This window comes from Gastrolobium bilobum, unplaced genomic scaffold, assembly GCF_033153095.1.
Source record: "Gastrolobium bilobum isolate Gb01-03AN ecotype WA unplaced genomic scaffold, APGP_CSIRO_Gbil_v1 utg1240, whole genome shotgun sequence".
NCBI classification, from domain to species: Eukaryota; Viridiplantae; Streptophyta; class Magnoliopsida; order Fabales; family Fabaceae; genus Gastrolobium; species Gastrolobium bilobum.
Genome location: NW_026898998.1, coordinates 467180 through 491708, shown reverse-complemented (window position 1 = coordinate 491708; position 24529 = coordinate 467180). Strand labels below are relative to the sequence as shown.

The following is a 24529-nucleotide window of genomic DNA, read 5'->3' as shown; positions in this document are numbered from 1 at the left end:
GACATAAGAATAATAAGACTGAATCAGCGTTCGTATTCTATGATTGATCCCTACAAAAATCAACAACTCCCCAGAATTCCTTCTATTTTCTGGGTTTGAAAAAGTGCGAATTTTCAAGAAAGAAAATCTTATGATATGTTCGGAATCTTTTATGATAATCATCCGCATCTGAAACGTAACCCATATATATATATATATATATATATATATATATATATATATATATATATATATATAGGGGAGGGATCATTTGACTCAAGAGTAAGACTTAAAAATCTTACTCTTCATCGCAGCCGTTGATTTCCGTTCATCTAACGCTTATAATTAATTGTTATAATTTATTAAATGATAACCATTAGATAAACGAAAATCAACGGTTGCAATGAGGAGTAAGACTTTTAAATCTTACTCTGGAGTCAAAAGAACCCTCCCCATATATATATATATATATATATATATATATATATATATATATATTTATTTATTTATTTTTCTTTTCGTTGATTGTCTCAAAGCAAAACACAGCATACCATAACCATGACTACACAGTATATCATAACCAAAAAGTTAGAACATGGAATTGTTGAGGATAAAAGAAAATTCTACATTTTAAAATTGTACCGTTTTCTTTTCTCCAAGATATTGTGCTCGCGCGGCATAGACTAATTTCTTTATGGAGCACCGTGCACCACAATAGAAAGTAAACTTCAGCTTTCAAATCATTTTCACCGAAGAAGTTTTCAATGTAAGATGGACTACTACTTTCTCATCTGTGTGAACAGCTCAGGTGGTTTACTACCTCCAACTGCACTAAAAGCAGAAAAACCACCACTTCCTTGGCTGCTAAATGCCCCAAACCCACCAGCTGAAACAGCAGAAAAACCACCACCAGTGGAAGCAGCACCCGCAAATCCACCAACAGGGGAAGCAAAGCCTCCACCTGCTGATGCTATGCCAGCAAAACCTCCACCTGTTGATGCTATACCAGCAAACCCTCCACCAACAGCAGCAGCATTTGAAAAGCCACTAGTAGAACTACTGCCAGCAAATCCACCACCAAAACCACTGGAAGCTGCAAAACCACTTCCAGGTAGACCACTACCAAGCTGTCTTGACTGTCCAAAAGAACCAAGAACTGATCCAAGAACCTGTTGCCCTGATCCAATTTGAGCCGGCTGCCCAAACACACTTGGAGCTTGTGCGGGAACAGCTGACCCAGCACTGAAGCCACCAGAGAATGCACCTGAATTTGTTGACTGAGTTGGTGCAGATGACTGGGGACTTGGGAAGCTAAAAGACGCTGGTCGAAACATCTCTCCACTAGGAACTGAGTATGTACCTGAAAAGCTCGATAAAGTTGATGCATTATTGAATGAACCCCCGAATGGATTTGGTTTAGGCATTGATGAGTTGGGGACTGAGCTAATCCCAAACCCGCCAAGGCTTCCCAAACTAAGTTCAGCTGTATTACTCGTCTCAGGAGCTTCTTCCTCCATCTCATCTTCATATGAAAGTGGTGCATCAGAATGCTGTTCTGATTGAGAAACTGAGACTAAATTGAGTGCAGAACTTGCTATATTTTTTGTAGACTGTTCATTGTTGGAAGACGGTTCATTGGTAGGACTGAATTTTCTTGAAGGTCCAAGCTTCAATTCAGAATCACCATTTAGAGGTTCATTTAGCCGAGTGACTGCTTCTGAAGCAGCATCTAAATCAGTCTTTAAATTAGACACAGAAGCTGGTTGAATCTCTGATTTAAGTGACTCTAAGGTTGAATTCAAGCAAGGTGGGTTTGGTAATGAGGATGCCGTGTGTTTAGGGGCCTGATTCGATAGGGAAGGAGAAGCTGATGCTAAAGACGTTGACATGGTGTGATTTGAATCTATACTGGTGTTTGAACTAGTCAAACATCTGTTTAATGTCACTGACACTGCTGCTGGAGGTACTGCTGCAGATGAGACAGATGATGACAATGGAGAAGTTGATGATGTTTCAATAGTTGAAGATGACAGAGATTCACCGGAACCACCAAATGTGGGCACTGCTGGAATATTTTCATCAGGCCAGCTTTTACCAACATTGAACTTGGTAACATTTCCAAGCAAGGTAGAAGGTGCAGAAATAGAGGACGAGTGTGATATAGAGGATGGAAAGTCTTTTGTCCAAGGCTCAGGAGTAAATGCACTTGAAATTTTTTCTTCGTTTGTGGAACTTGGAGTCATAGCCATTTTACTATTTGTAATAGGCATTTCACTGGATTTAATCAGCAATGAAGGTGTTTCTTTGGTTGAATAGGTAGAGATTGGGGATTTTTGAGGCATTTTCGTATGCAGAATAGACTTATTCTCACTATTTGAGATTAAATGAAACTTGTGAAAATCATCTGATTTTTCAGCAGCCAAATCTCTAGTTTCTGTGGATTGACCCAGCATAATTGCAGGGGACAACTGGAATGCAGGCTGTGAAGAAACTGCTGAAATATTGCTTCTTTGTAAAACATGAGAGTTGGACTCTGAAACTTGAGTGGATGCTCGGAGGTTGCCAGCCTGTATAAATGCCTTTGAGTGTTCTGAACCCTCTTCAAGTTCAAGATGGGAATCCTGAATGTTTGCTGCAAGTATATTCATAAAGAAAGACAGACAAGTGTCGGACATTATATACCACAAGTCATGAATCAGGTCAACAATTAACTGCAACTCACCTTTTATTTTAGAAGCTGGGAAGACAATTGATTGAATTTTGGAATCTACTTGACGAGGAGCAGATTCCTCCAGCATGGAAATTTTGACTTTTTCTTTATTCATTGAAAAGGATGATTCATTCCGATTTGGTTTCCAGAGTTCTTGCAGCAGCATCCTTTTGATGATGGTTTTAGGAGGTTCAAAACAGGTCCAACTCTGCATCAAAGTTGTTAAAACTTACTAATCATAACCATAATTAATGCAATATATTATCAAAATCACAAATAGGTGAGGCTAAGGATCCCTTCAAAAAGTAAACTTTGATAATTTCTATAGGTCCATCCTCTTCCACACTAATCTCCATGAGAAATCTTTGTCAGTTCACACCGCGGGGTTTTTGGTTGGGTTAATTGTCAAGGCAAGCCCAAAATTAAAAACAAACCACTTTATAACAGCCTAAACCCCCAGTGTATTGTGATCAGATTAATATCGAGCAACAGTAATGCCTCTGCTTAGGCAAAATGAAATTATTTATTTTTGTATGTTGACAATACAGATGAGACACATGCATCTAGCCAATGCCGTTAGGCACACGAGTTTCATAAGCTGTGCTATGTTTGAGACATTTTGAAAGGAGGGGAGAAAAAAGGAACACTGCTGAAGGCGCCCAACTCCTGCTTATCAATCAGAAGCCTTCACAAGAAATTGGCTCCTTGAGGAAGTGATTCATTGAGCATTGCTCCAGTAAATTCCTATATTTAGCCCTCGTCCAATAATTTGGTGAAATCTGTTACAAGTATTGAAAACAGGTCGATAGAAAACCCATCATCATAATATTAGCCTTATGTAATTGTTATAGTGGAGCCTTTGTTGTGCTATTTGATAGACACCTATTTAAAACATTTCCTCTCTTTTCCCATCTTATTCAACATAGCATAAAAGCGCTACCATCCTCCGTGACTCATCCTGTCGCTTTTCCATTTGCCAAGTTCCCTGAAATTCGTAACTCTACGTTAGTTACTCTTTTCCATCAAACCTCGTCCCAATTGTTGTTTGACCCTGTCGGAACGTCCCAACTGTTGCTTGACCCTGTCGGAACGTCCCAATTGTTGCTTGGCCCCATCGAACATTGTCCTAGATGTGCTTTCATTAGGTCTCCTAAGTTTTAATGTTGTTGAAGTTTCCAAATGTTGTTATTGATGAACTTGGAGAATTTTAGTTCTTGCTATGTATACTCGCTTACCAGAGGACATTTCCACTTATGGTCATTCCGGCGAAATCTCTCCTTCCTAGGTTATGAATATTTTTCAACTAGCTCTTTAGTCTTATGGTCAATCCAACCACATTGTTGAGTTGTCTTTCAAGCAATTTTCATCTCTCCAACGTCTATAGCATACCTAAGTTGACTTTGCAACCATATTTTGAGAAGCTCAAGTATATTATTTGGTTATTTTCTCATTCGTAAAACATGCTTAAAGCTTATAGTAAGATTTACCTTGAAAGGAGAGGAGGGTGTTAGAAGTATTAAAAATAGGTTAATAAGAAGTCTCACATCGTTATATTAGTCTTATGTAATTGTTAAAGTCATTTTATAATTGAGCCTCCGTTGTGCCATTTGATATACACGAATTTGAAACATTCCCTCTCTTTTCCACCTTATTCAAGAGAATCATCTCGAACAAACTAAGATTTTAAAGCCAAAAGAATTGGGGTTCATTATTTGGCTAGCCAAATAAGATAAGACCCTAGTATCAGTTGCTTTGGAAGGCAATGGCAATTATCAAACTAAACGTCACTTCTTTTGCATTGATGTTGATTGTCAACGATTTCTTTATTTTTTAAATTGTTTGTTGATTATATCTTATGAATGAACTTATTTATTTTACATTATGACCCTTTTTCTGTGTGAAGAAGAAATTTTAAAAAAGAGAATGAATATGATGGGAGGGAAATTAGGGCTTTTGTATTCATCATATATTAATATATATTCGGCTGTCCACATTTTTCAACAAATGCTTATTAGATACTCACTTTTCAACAAATGCTTCTTTTCTCTCTCTAACACGGTGTCCACAGCTTAGAGAGAGACAACCTATGCTCGACAAAACATGGCTGTAAAGACAACTTAGGAATGTTAGAGATGTTAAAGAGATGAGCATCGGAAGATAACACAGCAAGATGGTCAGAATGAACATATGCCTAAAGAGCCGGAAAGAAAGAAAACTTTGTTGGAATGATTATTAGCGGAAATTTCCTAATAATCAATTATAGAAAGCAAGAACTAAAACTTCTCTTCCAAGTTCATCAAGAACATTTGGAAGGTTCAAGTAGTAGAAAAAAAAATTAGCCAATCCCCATGAAACCTCAAATAGTAAGGGCAGGGTTAGGGGGAATCCTTGTATGCAATATTAACATTGCATTTTTTACAAAGAGACTACTTTTTGGATTTGAATTCATGACCTCTCGGTTACAAAGAAGCAACTTTACCACTGTTCGAGGCTCGCTCTCTATGTAGAAAAAAAAAATAACAAAAAAAACTTGGACTTCAGATGGGGCCAAATTGCATGAAGACAAAGACAAGGCTAGTTTAAGTCACAGCCAATATAAGTCACCATCGAAATGATCATCTGACAAGAAAAGTCAACACTTGTAGGACTGCAGAATTGATTGTTAGCACAAGCTTTATCATTCTTGATCTCCCACTCAATGCCATGCTAGCATTGGAAAACCAACAAAAATACCAAAAAGGGAAGAAAGTAAACAAAAAAATGTTAGTAATTGACGTTGGTCTAGGGTTTGAATGGTTGGAATTTGTGCACAACCTATGAGAAGAAAAGAATAATGGAGATAACAACTCCTTACAATAGAGTTCTACATTTTAGGGAACTTGATAACGGAATAGTGATGGGACAAGTCATGGAGGATGGTATCCCTCTTAAGTGTCAAACATGTTATGTTTTCAGGGCCAAAAGCATGATAAATAACACTGTAAAAGGTTAAGAACATAACATATATTGTCAAATGCAAAAGACTTTGGAGTTTTCATGATTGGATGTGATTCTGACTTAAAAGTATATTAGTTTCAGGTTTAAATTATTAAATCAGAGCATTGGAGCCAAGCGAAAGCTAGAACGAATTAAAACGATAATGAAGAGCAGCCATTTAGTGAAAATCTTCCCTAAGCTATCTTTTAGCCAAATTTTAGTATCCAAGATGATAGATTTGAATCTTGTGTTCTTCATAAAAATTGTAGATCTCTCTTTTATCTTTTCAACGAGACCAAGATCACATCAATTGGACAAGTACAACCCAAAATACGAAACCAGCAAGCAGAGACACATCAACTAGCTAAATAAACTCGCTATAGCGAGAAGCACTTATTTTTCATTTTAAACTCGCAAGTAGTGTCGTTTATGAAAGCCCATGGATCTTTTGCAATAAAAGACACACTCTGGGGCTTTTTTATTGATTCTGGACAACTTTTGGATGACTTGGAGAGAAAGAAAAAGCAATTCTTGGAGAGAAACGCGAGGGAAGAGTCAAAGTTTCATCTTGGAGATCAATTACCAAGTTTTTATTATGGATTCTTGTTTCCTTTCATCTCTTGTTTATGTTTCTTGCACTATGCTAGGCTAGTTTCCTTTTGTAATAAGGGATATGGATCCAAAGTGAATTCTTATATTTTGATTTAATTTCTTTCCAATAATAATCTGTCTCAAAGTTGTTTGTCTTTATCTTGATTTATATTTTTAAATTCTTATATGACTTGATCAATCATATAGGAATAAAGAAGATTAGGATTCACAATAGACATATTGGGATTTTAATCTAGACAGGGGTAAAACATCAATTCTTACATGTTCAAGACATAGGCTTGTAGGAATTGCGAACTTGTGTAATTCATCACGCTTAAGGCTTAATCTAAAAGGGGTTTCTAAGACACTAGGATTCTAATTAGTTAAAGGGTTAAAGAACTAAGACATTAGAATTTAACCAATTGATTCCTAGATGATGAATTGTTCGAAACAATTAGGATAGAAAGCTATTTAATTGAATTAAGTCACTTAAGGGGGATCGGAGGTGAAGTAAGCCCTAGCTGCAGTTTTTATTATTGAATTTTAAAATCCATCTTTAATTCTCTGAGCTCTAATCTTTGCAATTAGTATTTATTTGCAATTATTCTTTATTTTTATTTAATTCGCTTTTTCATATTTAAAAATCACTTTGCCTAACCTTTTTGATTTGTCCAAATTATGAGAAATATTAAAAATAGTGTTTGGAGTCCCTAATCCTCGTGATTAGGATATCTTTACTCACTACTTTATTGCTTTTGCGACCATTATACTTGTTGTGAGTGCAACAATCTCTTTGGCACCATGTTGAAATTATAGGAATTAGGTATAGAAGGAGGAAAAGAAAGAACAAACTTTGGGTAGTAGAATATGATATTGATATAAGGTGCGTAATAATGTGTTATAACAGATAAAGCATTAAGCTCTATTTATACTAATAAAAAACGTCTAATCCTAATTAAATAAGGAAATAAATCAAGAAATTTATGAATATTTTATGGAAACTGGGGGTGTGCAAAAGAACCAAAAAACTGAACTGAACTGCACTTAAAATAACTAGTTTTTAAAGACCTAGTTCATGAACCGAATTGGTTTTAAGAACCAGTTCAATAACTGAATTTATTTATTTTATTTAAAAAAATTTGGACTATGCAATTATGCAAGAGTAAGGCTGCGTACAAGGATTTCCTCCACCCCACGCTCGCTAGTCGGGTTTAACGGGTAGTGGTTTAATTTAATTTAAAAAAAATTATTTCCCTTTTTCTCTTCTTTTTTTTATTTCTCTTTTTTCTCTCTATTATTTATTTATTTCGTGGCTTCTTTTATTTTTATTTTTATTACTTTTTTCTTTCATTTTTTCTTTTTTCTTTTTAGAATAGGTTTGACCCGAACTAAACCGAACTGTTTTCGAACCGAACCGGTTTGGGATTAAAAAAAAGTTCAGTTCAATTCAACACATGGACATCCCTAATGGAAACCATTCCTAAGAGATAATCTAAGATAGTCCAAATTACTCTAAGATATAATTATGACATTATGAGATATCCTCTAGATATTCAAACAACCACCATCATCATCATGCCCTTGGCCCAACATGTGCTAGCAGAAATCTTGACAAAATGGTAAATTAAACTAAAGATTACCCTGGCTCATGACAGTCAATAGTAGCAGATAAAAAGCAGATGATGCGAACACAATCTTTACTCAAGCAACTAACTGAGAAGTGCAAACCAAGATGAGCAAAACTGGAATAACTTATAAGCAACTACCTGGTCAAGTGAGTCTCTCCTCCTCCTAGCCATTTCTGGTTCACCACTCTTCATTGCACTACCTTGAATTCTCTTAGATTGATCTTTATTAGTAGTTGAATCAGAAAAGAGCTTCTTACTAGGAGGAGTCTTCATAAAACCTTTCATGTCTGGAGAGCCAAAAGAAGCATCATATGGAATTCCTATTGTTTCAAACAGCTCCTTCACATTCTTTTGCTCCTCAGATAGAGACCTTAAACTCAATGCTGCCATTTGTTTTGAAAGGCATTCAGAGAGATTCTCGGCAGCTACAAGTTGTGAACTAATTGCATTATGTAAACTATGCAATGACTGGATGTATCTACAAAAGAGAATACAACCACAGTTCAGTAAAACAGTAGTAAGTTTTCAATGAGCTAGAAGTTAATTCCTATCTTGGCATAGGAGAAAAAATGTATTATTGAAGAGAGTGAGAGTCGCAAAATAAGAGCATGAGACTACACCAACAAAAGATAACCCAACCAGAAATGAATCAACATCAACATTAACAACACCTTTATCCCAAATTGGGATCGGTGGTAGATCAACAACATCAGAAATGAATATATATTGATAATTTAATAGAACACCCTTCAACTTCTCTAAATCCACGACAGGAACACAGATAGATAACCATATGCACAAATTCACAAAGAAGCTAAATGCAAAACTCAGTTCTATGTACGGGTGTGCACGGCTAGGTTCGGTTCAATTTTCTATACCGAACTAGAAAAGTGGTTCAGTTCGGGCAAACCGAACTGATTTTGTAAAGTGGTTTAGTTCTTGAACTGGTTTTAAGAAAATAGTTCAGTTCTTAAACCAGTTTGGAAAAATATGGTGTGGTTCAATTTGGCTCGCGGGTCATTTCAGTTCATTTGGTTTTTTTACATTCCTAAAAATGCGTATGGTTTGGTTCAATTCGGTTTTTAGCCCAAACCTGGTAATGTGGTTTGATTCTTGAACCGAACTGGTTTTGATAAAACAGTTTGGTTCTTCATCTGTTTCGAATAAAATGGTTTAGTTCTTGAACCAGTTCAAAAAAATATAGTTATTTTGGTGCAGTTTCAATCAGTTCATAGTTTAGTTCAATTCATTTGATTTTTCTCATACCCCTAGTCCCATGGTAAACAAGGAACTAAGTAATGTTTTGAGACCCAATTCAAAGGGTCTAGGTGGGGAAGAATAAGAGGGTTGGTTGCGGATTAAGACTTAACTCTGTTAATAACTGTTAGAAATAATATTAGTCTATTATTATTAGATTAGTCTAGATTGTGGGCTAGCCCATTAGGTCTTTTAGTCTCTATAAATAGAGAGCCTTCTTGCACAGTTATACACACTTGAATATACAATAATATTCAGATTTTACATGGTATCAGAGCCTCGCCGTCCCCCACTTTCTCTTGTGGCGTTTCTTAGCACAGGTAGGCTGGGCCTGTTGCATTGTCCACTCTTCAAGCCCAATGGGCTCTCGTGTGAGGGGGCGTGTTGAGATATATGCAGCTAATGTGAAGTTTATAAGACTTTGGACACTCCCACCCTTTGAGCTAGCTTTTGGGGTGGTGTATCACAAGGTTCTTTACAATAACAGAATAACTACTTGTATTCAGTAATAAAAGGGGAAAGGGGTAGTTAGAGTAGTTAAGAGTTGTGACTTGTGAGGAGGAAATTGGAAGGGAGAGAACTAGGTCTCTCGAATACCTCAGAGAGAGAGAGAGAGAGAGAGAGGGAGAGTCCCTATTGTATCATTATGGATCTCTGGTTTTGTATCACATTGATATTGATTAGAGTGGTTTTCTGTAATAAATATTTGTTGTTCTACCTATTTCAGAACCAGCTCTATCAGAATGGTCTTTTAACATACTAGCATTTTGCACAATCCGAAGGCACTGTAGAACAGAAAGCATAGCATGTCTACGCATTTTTCAGCTTCCTTCTGTCCAAAAGAAAACTGAACTGCTTCCACATTACAAAGAAGATACTGAAAGACTGTGCAAGTCAAACAAGCTGGCTTGTCCAAGAGCCAATCTCAAACACGTTCAAATAAAGTATAGAATATATAGGGTTTAGGTGGAAAAGGCAGAAAACCTCTAAACAATATTAGAACTGCTATATGATAGATTTGTGTTACGATACTATCACTCTAGGTGTTACGACCTGTAGTTAGGGGCATTTAGTATTGCCCAAGATAGATATCCACTGGCATGTAAAGGTAGTTAGACTTGTTAGTTGGGTAGTTTGATGGTTATGGCCTTTTTAGAAAGCTTAGAAGGGAGATAGCCCTCCTTTAGGGGAATCTTTTGACAAATATTGAGTTAGGCTGAGTATGCTAGGTTGAAGGGGAATGCCCTTTGGCAAGAGAATTGTCTCTTATTAGAGTATTAGATATGAAAGCTTTAGCTTTGCTTTATGTTTGTTCCTTATTCTCGCATGTATAATAGTTTACGCTACTACTGTTTGTATCTGATTCCTCCCTGTATCTTTCTGTTATGTTGTTAAGAGAGTTTGTTATGATGATGACTCAGATCTAGGTCATCACCCTGCTCTATATATAGAGTCTCCTTGTATAAGTTGTGTATTATCCAGAATATACAATCAGTTCAATGGCTTCTTCTCTCTAGAATTCTGATATGGTATCAGAGCTCTCATCCCGAGGGCCTGAACCACTGCGTACTTCACTCATGGCTTCCGCAACTTGCTCTACTCAAGAAAGTCAAGAAACACGTAACAGCAACAGCTCAAATCAGAGATTGAATCGAACACTATCAATGGAGAAAACTCCAAATCTCTTCAACTATTAGATCTCTGTAATTTTGGACTAATCCAGAAACACAATCAGTTATAATTCCAACCAATAAAGACTAATTACGAATATGTCTTTAATTTTGGATATTTTTTATTATTTTTGAGCATTTATATGGGTATAGTATAAATTATTTATTTTGTATCTAAAATTTCTCGGTATCTGCTATGCCGCTATAGTGTTTTCAGGGTCAGACGCTCCACGCCCAATCTGGGATTGATAACTACTTCATAGATAGGTATTAGATACAAACCACTGATATATGTACTCTAGGTTGAGTAATGGTCAACTAGCAATACAGGAAACTTAAATTTCTAATATTCTACCAAAAAGAATAGGTTTTCTTCTAACGAATATGAAATTTATCAGAAAGAAAGTAACAAAGCAAAATTGCAGCATAGTTTCTCAATCTCCATAATGGCCGAAATGACATTCCTTTTAAACAACCATTAGCTTAATAACATTGTACATCTTTGCTTCAATCGGAAGATGCGTGACTACCGTATTTCACTTTAGTAGATTGAGATTGTAAGACAAAATAATAGCTGACATGAAGATTATTTAAAAGAGAAAACACCAAACAAAAGTAAAAGAAAGAAAAATGGTTGTGATGCAAGAGGCAACCTAATATCTCTGCCTATTGTATTTATGTGATCTACACTACAAATTACTTAAAAGGCAAATGAGGCAACTGATCTACATGAAAGGCAACATCTCTAGAATTGAAATTGCATGAACGTGCTAAGTGGATTGAGTATTATGTATAGGTACAGTGTAGAAGCCAGTACAAGTTACTTTACCTTGAAGATCCATACCTACTTTGGAGAGCTCCGCGACCTATGTGAGGGCCACCATATTGACTAAATTTATTCAGTTCAAGGGCATTGAAATGCCTCTCCAATTCAATTAACTGATAGGTTAAATCCTGGAATAAGGATTGAGATAACTAGTTAAACCCTGGGCCACCGAAATCTTGTGTTGGCAAATTATAACCCACAATACCTGATTCAGACTCAATATATGCTGTCGCTTTAGCTCAAGTTCTGAATTCAACTTTTGCCTATTCCATAGTTCCCAATACTGGCTATCAGAAGCTTGCTTATAAATGTCTTCCGTGTATATTTTTCTTGCCACAACTGTTATCCAACCAGATAATCATTCATTTCGGTCAAACAAAGATAAGCACATTTTATATGTGACATTAAAACTATGGTGTCAAGGACTCATGACAGAAAATGTAATTTTTTCTAAAAAAATAGTTTTATTTTGTGCAATATACAAAATAAGAGGGGCTATTAATTGTTTCAATTGAGTAATTAAAAATCATTTTACAATCGAGTGCAAATCACACAGAACGCTCAAGTCCATGATTGGAAATGCAAATGTAGGGGCCACTTCTTTGACATGGCACAAAGCTTTCATAATGTGGCTGTCAGCTTCCTTCAAAGACTGGGTGAAAAACTTTTAAGGAACCAACGGAAACTAATAATTTATCAGGAACCAGTTGAAAACTCGTATTTTTTCATGGACCCAAAGTATAATTTAGCCAAGAAGAAATGCTATTAGAAAGAAGGATATTAAATTTGATATTTTACCAACTATGCCAGCAAATAGTGCTTACCAAACAAAACATTCAAGATAAGTCATTCACCATTTATTCTTCAAGATATTTTCATTCTTATCAAATATAGACACAGTAAGAGTACAGGATTGATGCAGTCACATAATCTCATTTGTTATCAATTCATTAAAACAAATTACATGTTTACATCAACCTTGAAATCCTATATTCATCACCATTGATCCACTTATGTAATATTACTTTCATAGTTTCATTATATAAAGATTACCTTGTATTGTCTTATTAAGAAGACAATGAACCTCCTCAAGATGTTCATCCACCTGGCACTGCAAAGTTAAGTGGCCGAAAATTAAAATTAGTATCATAATTTTTTTTAAAAAAAACAAACTCAATGATAACAAAAACAGAATAAAGTTACAACCAAATGAAAATAAAAGATGTTTAAATAAAATCTGTATTACAACACACAAATCAAACACAGAAACATCGATCAGTTGTAACATATAATTGTTGAAATTAAAGGAATATAGGTAGGAAAGGAAGAAAAGAGGGGGAAAACTCAATAATCTGAAATTGATCTTGATTTAATATGATGGATGTGTTAGACAAAATATTGCCCCGATTTATGCTAATAGTAGACTCCTAATCAAATAAGAAAACATGAAATATAAGGATATATAAGCTAATTCTTAGAGATAATATAATATACTCTGAATGAATCTAAGATATGATCAAGATATTATGACATGTTTTTTATATGTTCTAACAACGATAAAAAAATAAATAAATTCCAATATAGTCTAGATAAACATACGCATGTAAAAAGGTAAGAAAAGGTTTTGAAATAATACATAAAACAATAGAATGGTACAAAGAGACACTAAAAGACCTAGTCAGTCCTCTTATAATGAATCATTAGTCTAAGAGGGCAAAAGGGGCAAACCCCCGTGCACAAAGCCCCCCACTTTGCGAGGGTAGAGGTGAGAGTTGATTATACGCCGCCTGAACCTTGCATTTTTGCAAAGAGGTTGTTTTCTAGATTTAAATCCGTGACCTTTCGGTCACAAAAAAAAAAAAATCTTATTGCTGCTCCGAAGCTCGCTCTCAATCTTCGAGGGAAGAAAAAATATAGTAAACAAGAAAATAAAAAAAAATAAAAAAAAATCTAGGAACATCTGAGGAGCCTACATGTTGATATCCAGCATACATACTCGAAGACATTGTGGCCATGTAACATATGGAATATGTGATTTCTAGATGTAAATGGGAGTCTTTGTTAATGTAGCAAACCAACATCCTTTCCAGATAAAATGGGAAAACTTTTAAAGCATTAACCTACTGAAAGTTAAAAAAATTGCATCCTCCCATTATTGGTAAATAAAATTCAACATTATTGACATATCATTAGGGTCTTGTCAAACAACCAATTATCCCAAAAATAAATTGTTCACTGAAGGCAGATATATGGTTTATATATTATATTATATTATATTATATTTTTAACCATACTAGTTAATTGCACCGCAATAGCGCCGCGAGTAGTGCCATATGGGTGTTACGGTGCCTCGCCGCAAGAAACAGCGCCGTGCCACACCGGAATGCAATAGCGGCATTGCTATCGCATTTGCGGCCAAATCGCAGCCATATTGCTACCATAAGGCAAAATGTCAATTTTGTCCTAAATTTAAATGTGTAACAGAAATTTTTTAAGGGTTTTTAGTTCTATCTGTGTCTTTCTCTGTCACTTCTGCTATCTCTGCCTTTAAAAAATGTTTCTTTTTGTCATTATTTCTGTCATATATCTATTCCGCTATTTCAGGAACCCGCTACAACGCTATAGCATTTTTCGAAGTTGGCCGCAATATGCCGCAATCCGCATTTGATAACTTTGTTTTTAACACGCCTCTTCATACAAGAGTTCATTGGATTTGAAAGTTCGTCTATGTATAAACCCACCTACCTACACTAAGAAATTCCACAATAGAATATTTTTAGAAGAATGAGAGCAATAGAGGTCAAACTCCGGACCACTTGGTCATAGAAACTCTAATACCATGTCAAACAACCAACTCTCTCAAAAGCTTAAACTATTAGGTAAAGACAGGTGAATGATTTTGTATTTTATACTATATTTCTAACATATCTCAACAACCACTAAAACAAATAATGAGATAAGTGGAACATGGAAAACAATGCTATAACAAGGAATAGATTGATCCAAACTCCAAGTTTTAACAAGTTAATGAAATGAAAGGGATAAAACAAAGAAAGAAACATCACCGTCCATATTTTGCAGTTTTTAGATAGAAAGTTCATGCCTTGCTCAACTTCCTCAATTGAACTCCGTAGTGAACTGGTGCAAGCATCTCTATAGCCTCCAGCCTCTTCTATTGACCTCAAAAGTAGATCCAGTTCTTTGGTCATCTCATTAATCTAGGGGAGACAAAGGCAAAAAAGAGAACACAATAAGAACATGGAAAAGGGCATTGGAGGAGTCCTTGTTTCATTTATCTGCAGTCTTCTAACCATCTGATATATAATCTTTCTAATAATTATAGAATTTAATAACAGTGAAAAGAAATACAGAACAGGATGATCGGGACTCCTTACAGCACAAAAGACAAGATAAAAAGAGAACTTAATACATGCTCATCAGTGCTTCCCTTTTATGGACACAAGATCTATCATTTATATGTGAAAACTATGAAAGATTTCCAGAAATAATACATTGCCAAACTGCTTTGATAAATCAGAACTTGATATCCCAAGCTTTGATGAAGTTCCATGCTGCTCATTAGAAGGATGAAACTTCCAAACAGATGACTTTCCAGCTGTAGTATTTCCAGTTGATGATATATGCGTGCTACCAACCAAGACTGGTTGCATATTTCCTGCTCCTATCTTCCTAACAGATGACTTTCCAGCTGTAGTATTTCCAGTTGATGATATATGTGTGCTACCAACCAAGACTGGTTGCATATTTCCTGCTCCTATGGAAGTTAGTTGTCCCCCTGGTTGCATATTTCCTTCTCCTATGGAAGTTAGTTGTCCCCCACTCTGAACTGGCCTACTGGCAGAATTCATGGCAGGAGATACACCATTCACATCCTGTACAAGAAAGGGCTTTCCACCCAAGCTCCCAGGAACATTTGCAGTATGAACATTTGAAGCACCCATAGTATATTTTTGACTTTGATAAGCAAGACCATCAGCATAACTTGAAGCTGAAAATGAAGACACATCAGAGTTTTTTGGCAAAGATAATGATTCACCAGGCAAGAGACGAGAAGCTCTCTGAGAGTCCCGTGCACTATTTGTATTCCTCAGCTCCTTAGTCATCTCAGAAGTTTCTTGTAAATTGTCATAACTTGACAAACCAGGAGCAGCAGAATGACTTTTTGCTGTAAAAGAAACAACACTAGTTGCTATAGCTGCAGTCTTTTGACCTATGTTCTTCTGTTGTTCACCTGGAGGACATGGATTTTGACTACAACTATCTTGATTCAAATCTACATCTGGAACATTTTGCTGCACATTAGACTTCAGAGACTGTGAATTTGCCACTAATTCCCCTTCCGGGTACTTAATATAATCTTCGGTACATGTTATTTGATAAGGATTGGACTTCAGATTCCCACTCATCTCAAAAGCCTGCACATAAATTTTTTTGTCATTAACTGAAGACACCAACAATCAATATTCAGTGGAACAACTCTATTCCTTTTCATATCCAAAAATTAAAGACCTAAAAAAACACCTGATCCAATTCCAGTTTCTGCAATCCATGAGTAAAACTGGAACCTTCCTCCCCAGGTAGCTTTACAAAAGCATCTTCCTTATCATGCAGGGCAGAATCAACCTCAGGCGAAACTTCACATCCTGCAAGACTAAAGACAAAACCTACTCAACCTTTTAAGAAAACTTTGAAGAACATGGAGAAAATTAAATCGGACCACTGGTAATGCTAAAACGCAACATTCTTATCCAAAGCAAGTAATCAAATGATGCTCGTGAAATGCAAGTAGAAAAAACTTCAGAAACCATACCTGGCAACATGGAACATGACAAGATTTCCATCTAAAGTAAGACATAAAAGAACGCAATACGGTGAGAGCTCAGTTCTTTCCTCCACGCCAAGCTGAACTCCAACTTTTTGATAGATTGAAACATTATCAATGCATAGCCCCAAGAGCAAATTATCATCGCCACTTTCTGGAATAGAAGTGCACAAGCAAACTTACATAAAATAAGTGTTGAAACTATAGGGATTTGGGTGGAGAAGGAAGAAAAGAGAATAAAGACTGAATAATCTGAAAGTAATATTGATTTGATATTTAGTATGGGTTACCAAAGACAAAGTAATAATCCCTATTTATGCTAAAAGTAGACTCTTAATCCTAATGAAATAAGGAAACAAATCATGAAATATGAAAACAAATCTAAGAGACATCTAAGATACTCTAAACCATGTTAAGATATAATCTTGATATTATGAGATATCTGCTAGATATTCTAACAGTAAGTATATATCAAACTTAAATCCCGAAAATAGCTCAAGAAAAAGTTAATAACTACTAGGATGCTGCTATATAAACATGCATTATTTTCTAATGCTTCAGGATGCACATGCCAGTCACATAGAAGTGAGCAATGTAAACCTTAATTAAATCTAAATGAATGATCAGGATTAATAGTGTTAGTATGTAGGTATCCTAGAGACAATCTGTTTTATCAGATAAACACCTTGTACTATTTGGTATTTCATGATTTATATATTTGAGCACATTTTAACTTTATCATATTTATGTCTCGCCTGTATTTTATGGTTAATATGCGTTTAGATAAAGGCCCTAGGAATAGAATAGGTGTTCATTCGAGGATCTATGACAGGGATCATGATCACGAGGACTCGAGGACACTACGTGTCTATTGCCTAAAACTAGTTCCTATTCTTGAACCACCAAGATAGGGCATTGGTGATCTCAATAAGACTAGTACGACATCATCTACTTGTATAGAGATACAAGATAGGGTACTCATGGAATGCAGACATAGTGATGCCTTAGCTGATGTCGTGGGTGGATCTGTTAGACAACAAATGGCACCGAACTGACCCGCTGAGAGACTCCACAAGGAGTCATTGTAGAAAGTATCATTGGATTTGTAATGTCTCTCATCGTTTGGTAGTGTAGATCGTCCTAAACTTGAGGATGTCATCGAACACTATGTCCTAGGGTTATACTTTGACTGTACAACTTTATCCGCCTCCGCCTGAAAATGAGGAAAATAGTGTACTCTTTGGTATAACTTGAATACATGAGTATAGATGAACATGCCAATAGGACTCACAATCCCGTGCAAGAGATTAGTCATTCACAAGACCAGTAGGGCTTGGATGACTTCTAGTTGACTTGGGAATATATGCATAGTAAGCGATCATGAAGAGTCATGATCCGTCTTAGAGTCAATAGAAGAAGATTCCTAATTCTATGAAAAGCTACATTTAGTCAATCAAGAGAGGAGATACTCTATCCTTGCTCTCAACTAAATGTGAACAACGATGTGAGGGATGATGCCAGCGGTATCCATATTAGAAAGGTATATCACTTGATCAACTCGATTAGTTTTGGGGCCGCAGAGCATTGTTGGTGTCTTATGTGGTCATTAAATAAATTAGACCTGTTAAAGGAGTTTAATTGGTCCAAGTTTATTTATGTCAGTGACTAATTAGGCCTAATGGATCATATACTAAGGTTGTTCTTAATTGCTTTATTTAGCAAGTTTGAGCCAATAATTGTTATTGGGCTTTTTCAAGACTATAGGTGTGATTGGATTGGACTCGGGACTCAAAGCCCAATTAAGTCATGCGCCTCATTTGAGCTTTTAGTGAGAAATTAGTTTCTCCACAAATAGGCCCAAATGTGTTAGAAGGCCTAATAAGGTCTTGAGTCATGAGTCCTAGTAAGTCAAATAGTTGACTTAGCCAAAATGAGTTTTGGTGCAATTCGAAATTTGAATTTTGAATTCAAATTCAAATTTGAATTACGAGCTAGGATAAAATTGAATTTAAATTTGAGTTTAAATTTGAGTTTGAAATTTGAATTCGGATTTTGACTATAACTGGTTAGGTGGTTAAGGATAATTTTGAAATATCCAAAGCTATATCCAATAGAGATTGGATAAAGCTTCTTCCACAACTCTTTATTTGAATTATGAATTCAAATAAGGATGTTGATCCTAAGAAAAACAACCAAATTTTCATGGATATGGGACTAGTGTTATTCAAATTAGGATCACTCTCCTAATTAAATAACAAGAAAGTCGCGCCCTATATAGAGCTTCCTTCAAGAAAACCTAGGCCTAAGTTTTGCACCAAGAACCCTAGTCTTGGTCGCCCACTTTGTTCATCTTATTCCTCCATTGTTGCCCTTCACTTAACCTCAAGACACCATCATAGTCTTGAGGAGATTAACCCAAACACTTGAAGCCTCCACCTTGACAACACCTAGCAAGCATCCTAGGAGAAGGAGGATTCAAAGAGAAAGAGTTCTCGTGGCAATCAAAAGGCAACCGTGTGGATCACCATTAGGGGGTATCATCCTCTTTGACGCCTTCAAGTGATCAAGGTAATTCTAAACCCCAATATGTGTTTTAACGGGTAGATTCTAGGCATAACTCATGTGGACCGTAAGGAGTTACGAGTTCCGCAACAATTAACAAAGATTAATTTTTTTGTTTTTCACCCTCATGAGTGAGTTGCTTGAATGTATAATTACTTTCAAATAGAAGATTTGAAAGAGTTACGACTGCATTCCAGATAGTAAAAATTCATGCAACAACATTTTCTCATCTCAACCCTCACAACAAACACTCCTTGCACTGAATATGTAGCAAGTAAACCCTATTGTGTGTGACATGCTGATGAATTTTCAATAATATTTTAATTTAAAGAATTAAGAATATCATCAAGATACTATCAACATAATAGAAAACCTCATTATCAGCAATGGGTACCTAATATATTGCAATTCAATAAAATAGAAAACACACACACACACATTTGATATACTAAATGCATGTTAATGGTAATTAGTGTACCTTTTGAAGAATTACTTTGCAGTAGAATGTATTTAAAAAAGAATTACTTTTGGAAGAATGAATTTCATATTTTCACCATATATTTCCGTTTATTTATTTATTTATTTATTTTCTTCTCTAATTTATCTTTCCCTTTTATTGATCTATTTTTATGTCCTCTATTTTTTATTTCTCTTATTTATTTTTTTCTCTTATCTATCTTTACTTTCACTATATTTTATTTTATTTTCATTTGTTTCTTTTTAAATTTTACATTTTTATTTATTTATTTATTTTACCTTCTTTTCCTTCAATCTATTCATTTTGATTCATCAACCACCAACCCCAACTAAATTGGGATAAAAGTGTTGTTGATGTTAATGTTGTTAATGGTGTGAAGATATGGAGAAGTTTCTTCATTCAAAATCACCGTTGGAACCATAAATAAATTTTGGTTTCCGCAGCCAACGTAACGACAGTAGCTCTAAAATTGTAAGTGCAGATTTAATCCTGGCATCAAAACAAATACTAAATCGCTCTAACTATCATCTCCTCCTGTCCTGATTTTTTTTCTTTTTTCTTTTTTTCCATTTCAGTTGATGGAGATGCACTTGTTACCAATACAGTAGGTTACAGTAGGTTATGACAAACTCCCTAGGGCGGGAAAGGGAGCAAGGCAACTAAGTATTTCAAAAAAAAATATTAGATCCTAAGCTAAATAATCCATGTCAGAAGCAACAACGAAAACGTATGATAAAACCCATAAATGTTGTATTAATTATTAAAAGGCAAACAAAAAGGGAAGTGAGGTGCATAAAATTGAAACACTAAATTGGCATAAGACTCCGTTTAAAAGAAAATATGTCAGTGGGCACACCCTGAATTAAGAAAAAAAGGGAGAGAGACAGAGACACAGAAGTTGAAACTTAAGCTCTAAGTAGGAGTTTAATAATCCAAAACCAAACCACTGACAAATGCATCTCTCTGTCCGAGGATCCATCAGTGGAATTTTTGTCTTTGAAAGCGCAAACATCAGCCCAAGAGCTCATAAGAAATTAAAAGGCAATTGAGCAAGATAACAATTGGCAATTGCGTTTTTTTTTTTGTGTGTGTTAAGCACGTGATCTTTTAAAGTGGGTTTCCCCAACAGATATGCAGAGGGATTTGGCAACCTTGCTCCGTAGATGCTTGCCCTTTTTCTTACTAGTCTTATTTTTTGTTTTTTTGTTATGGAGGACCCTTATTCTCCAATTTCGCTGTAATTTTCTTCTCTTTATCTGGTTGAATTTCTTATTTTATCTAAAATAGAACTTATATGAAAATTGATTTCCAATATTTAATGCTGACTTTTGCTGAAGAAAAGACAAGGTTTCTTGCCAAGCATGCACCAAGTATTACTAGCAATTTTAAAGTACCTTGAAGCTCAATTCTTGGAACCCAACTATTTCGTTCGATATCAACAACTGCAGCTTCACTGTCATCATCATCTGCTGACCAACCAAGCAACATAATGTGCTGAATTGTATTCTTCATGTTCGCATTGATTGCAAGCTGGCTATAGTTATTAAAAAATGAATAAATAAATAAAGCAATATTCGCCATCAGTTTGCATTCCAAGCTTTCTTCAATCAAGAAAGAAATCTAAAACTCTAGGAAGATACTTGAATATAAAATAATATGTTGTGTATTGATCTAATTCAAAGAGTTACAATATATAGAGACTCTAATGGGCTTATATGAAAGGCCCAGACCTAATACAATCAGAATAATTATAGACTCTAATCATATCTAATCAGACTAATCATATCTAATCATATCTAATCAGACTAATCATATCTAATCATATCTAATATATCTAACACTCCCCCTCAAGCTGGTGCGTATATATTGTGAGCACCAAGCTTGTTACAAATGTATTGAACCCGAGGACCTCTAAGAGCTTTAGTGAAGACATCTGCTAGTTGATCAGAGGAGTTGACGAAAGCAGTCTTGATTTCTCCTGATTGAATCTTTTCTCGAATGAAGTGACAATCAATCTCTATATGTTTAGTCCTCTCATGAAAGATAGGATTAGAGGATATATGTAGTGCAGCTTGATTATCACAGATGAGTGTCATAGGTTGTTTCTGTTCACAAAGATGAAGCTCCTGAATCAACTGCTTTAACCAGATTAACTCACAGGTAGTATTTGCCATTGCACAATACTCAGCTTCTGCACTAGACCGAGCAACTACAGGTTGTTTCTTGCTCTTCCACGAAATTAAGTTTCCTCCAAAGAAGACACAATAGCCGGAAGTAGAGCGCCTGTCCGCGGGTGATCCTGCCCAATCAGCATCTGAATAACCACAAATTTCTGTATTTCCCTGATTTGAATACAACAAACCTTTTCCTGGTGCTCCTTTGATGTATTGGAGGATCCTCACAGCAGCATCCCAATGTGAATCACAAGGGGAATCAAGGAACTGACTAGCCGTACTAACAGCGAAAGAAATATCTGGCCTAGTCACAGTAAGATAATTGAGCTTCCCAATTAGCCTCCGATAATGTCCAGGATCAGATAACGGCTCCCCCTGTCCGGGCAATAACTTGACATTAGGATCCATGGGTGTATCAACTGGTTTACTCCCCAACATACCAGTTTCTTCGAGGATATCCAAGGCATATTTCCTTTGACAAATAGAAATGCCCTGTCTAGATTGCGCCACCTCAATTCCCAAGAAGTAACGCAGCTTCCCAAGGTCCTTCGTTTGAAATGCACTGAATAAATGTTGTTTTAACTGACGAATTCCGTCTTGATCACTTCCGGTGAGAATGATGTCGTCAACATAGACTAACAAATAGATGCACTTGTCAGGAGATGTAATCCTATAAAATACAAAATGATCAACTTTACTGCGCATTAAGCCAAACGCCTGAACGGCAGAACTGAAGCGACTGAACCATGCTCGAGGAGATTGCTTGAGACCATATAAGGATTTTCGAAGACGACACACTTTTCCAGACTCCCCCTGAGCAACAAAACCAGGTGGTTGCTCCATGTAAACTTCCTCTTGCAAATCACCATGAAGAAAGGCATTTTTTATGTCAAGTTAAAGGAGTGGCCAGTGACGAACAGCAACAAGGGCAAGAAATAGGCGGGCTGACGCCATCTTAGCGACCGGAGAGAATGTATCGCCATAATCAAGGCCAAAGATTTGAGTAAAGCCCTTGGCAACTAGGCGTGCCTTGAGTCAATCAACATGACCATCAGGTCCAACTTTTACAGTAAACACCCAGCGACAACCAACTATAGACTTCTCTGGAGGAGCAGAAACAAGGTCCCAAGTGCCATTGGAATGAAGTGCAGTCATCTCATCAAGCATCGCTTGGCGCCACCCTGGATGGGAAAGTGCTTCACCTGTGGTTTTAGGAATAGAAATAGAAGAAAAACTAGAAACAAGGTGAAATAAGGTGAAGAAAGACGGTCATAGCTCAAAAAGGTATAAAGAGGATAAAGGTTACGAGTAGTACGTGTACCTTTTCTTTGAGCAATAGGAAGAGCCTCTGGTGAAGGATCTGGAGGGGAAGAATCAACTGCAGCGGGCAATGAGTCAGCAGGAGTCGAGTCGACAGGAGGCAAAGTTTTACGACGCTGATAAGTGAGAAGTGGACGGTCCGCAGGTATTGAAGCAATAGGTTGCTAATCTAGAATAGAAGTACCTGCAGCTGGCAAAGACAAGTCAAGAAAAGGGACAGGAAGAAATGATCAACCTGAGACAACTGAGATGGGATAGAATGAAAGGGTTGTTGATCAAGAAAAGTGACATCAGCGGAAACTAAGTAACGCTTAAGATCTGGAGAATAACAACGATAACCCTTTTGAAGACGAGAATAACCAAGAAAAATACATTTAAAAGCTTTGGATGTTAACTTGTCCTTACCAGGGGTGAGATCATGAACAAAACAAGTACAACCAAAGACATGTGGGGATAGAGGATAAGAGAGGAACATCTGGAAGCAATAAGTGATAAGGAATGTCATTATCAAGCACAGATGAAGGCATACGGTTGATGAGAAAAGAAGAGGCAAGGACTGCATCGGCCCAGAAGTGAAGAGGAACATGCATGTGAATAAGAAGAGTTTGTGCAGTCTCAATGAGGTGTCTATTCTTACGTTCAGCTACTCCATTTTGTTGTGGAGTGTGAGGACAAGTAGTTTGGTGTAAAGTACCCTGTTTGGCTAAGAAATTAGAAAAGTCCACAAAAACATATTCCTTAGCATTATCACTACGTAAAATACTAATAGAGGCACCAAATTGAGTATGAATTTCAACATAAAATTTTTGATAAATAGAAAACAACTCAGAACGGTTTTTCATTAAATAGATCCAAGTACAACGAGAAAAATCATCAATAAAGGTAACAAAATACTGAAAACCTAAAACAGACACACTACGACTAGGACCCCAAATATCTGAATGAATAATTGAAAAAAGAGCATCAGCTCGTTTATTGACTCGATTAGTGAAGGAGGAGTGTATGTGTTTTCCTTGCTGACATGACTGACAATCTAAAGTCTGAAGATCGGACAAAAGACGAACCATCTTCTGTAACTTGGAAAGACTAGGATGCCCGAGGCGACTGTGGATGAGTTGTGGAGATTCTGCGAGAGAACAAGCAACGGAAGGACTCGTCACAACCAGGTAGAACAGACCCCGTGACTCACAACCCACTCCAATCGTCTTCCCCGTACCTGGATCCTGCACAGAAACAGAATGATTTGAGAAAGTGACAATACAGTTAAGAGAGTTGATCAATTTACTAACAGATATTAAATTGTAAGGGATGTTAGGAATGTAATAGACAGATGTTAAGGTCAATGAGGAGGTTGGACAGATTTGTCCAATTCCATGAACAGGAGCCTTAGTGCCATCAGCAAGGGTAAAAGAGGGTAAGTTATCAGAATATGTAAGGGATGAAAAGAGTTCCTTATTACCACAGAGGTGATCAGTAGCACCTGAGTCAAATATCCAAGGGCCAAGTGATGCAGAA

General features: G+C 36.3%; 1 pseudogene; it reads right to left on the bottom strand.

Moving 5' to 3' along the window:
• Positions 1–504: 504 nt before the first annotated feature.
• On the bottom strand, positions 505–24522 carry LOC133286134 (nuclear pore complex protein NUP214-like; annotated as a pseudogene).
• Between the last annotated feature and the right edge of the window lie 7 nt (positions 24523–24529).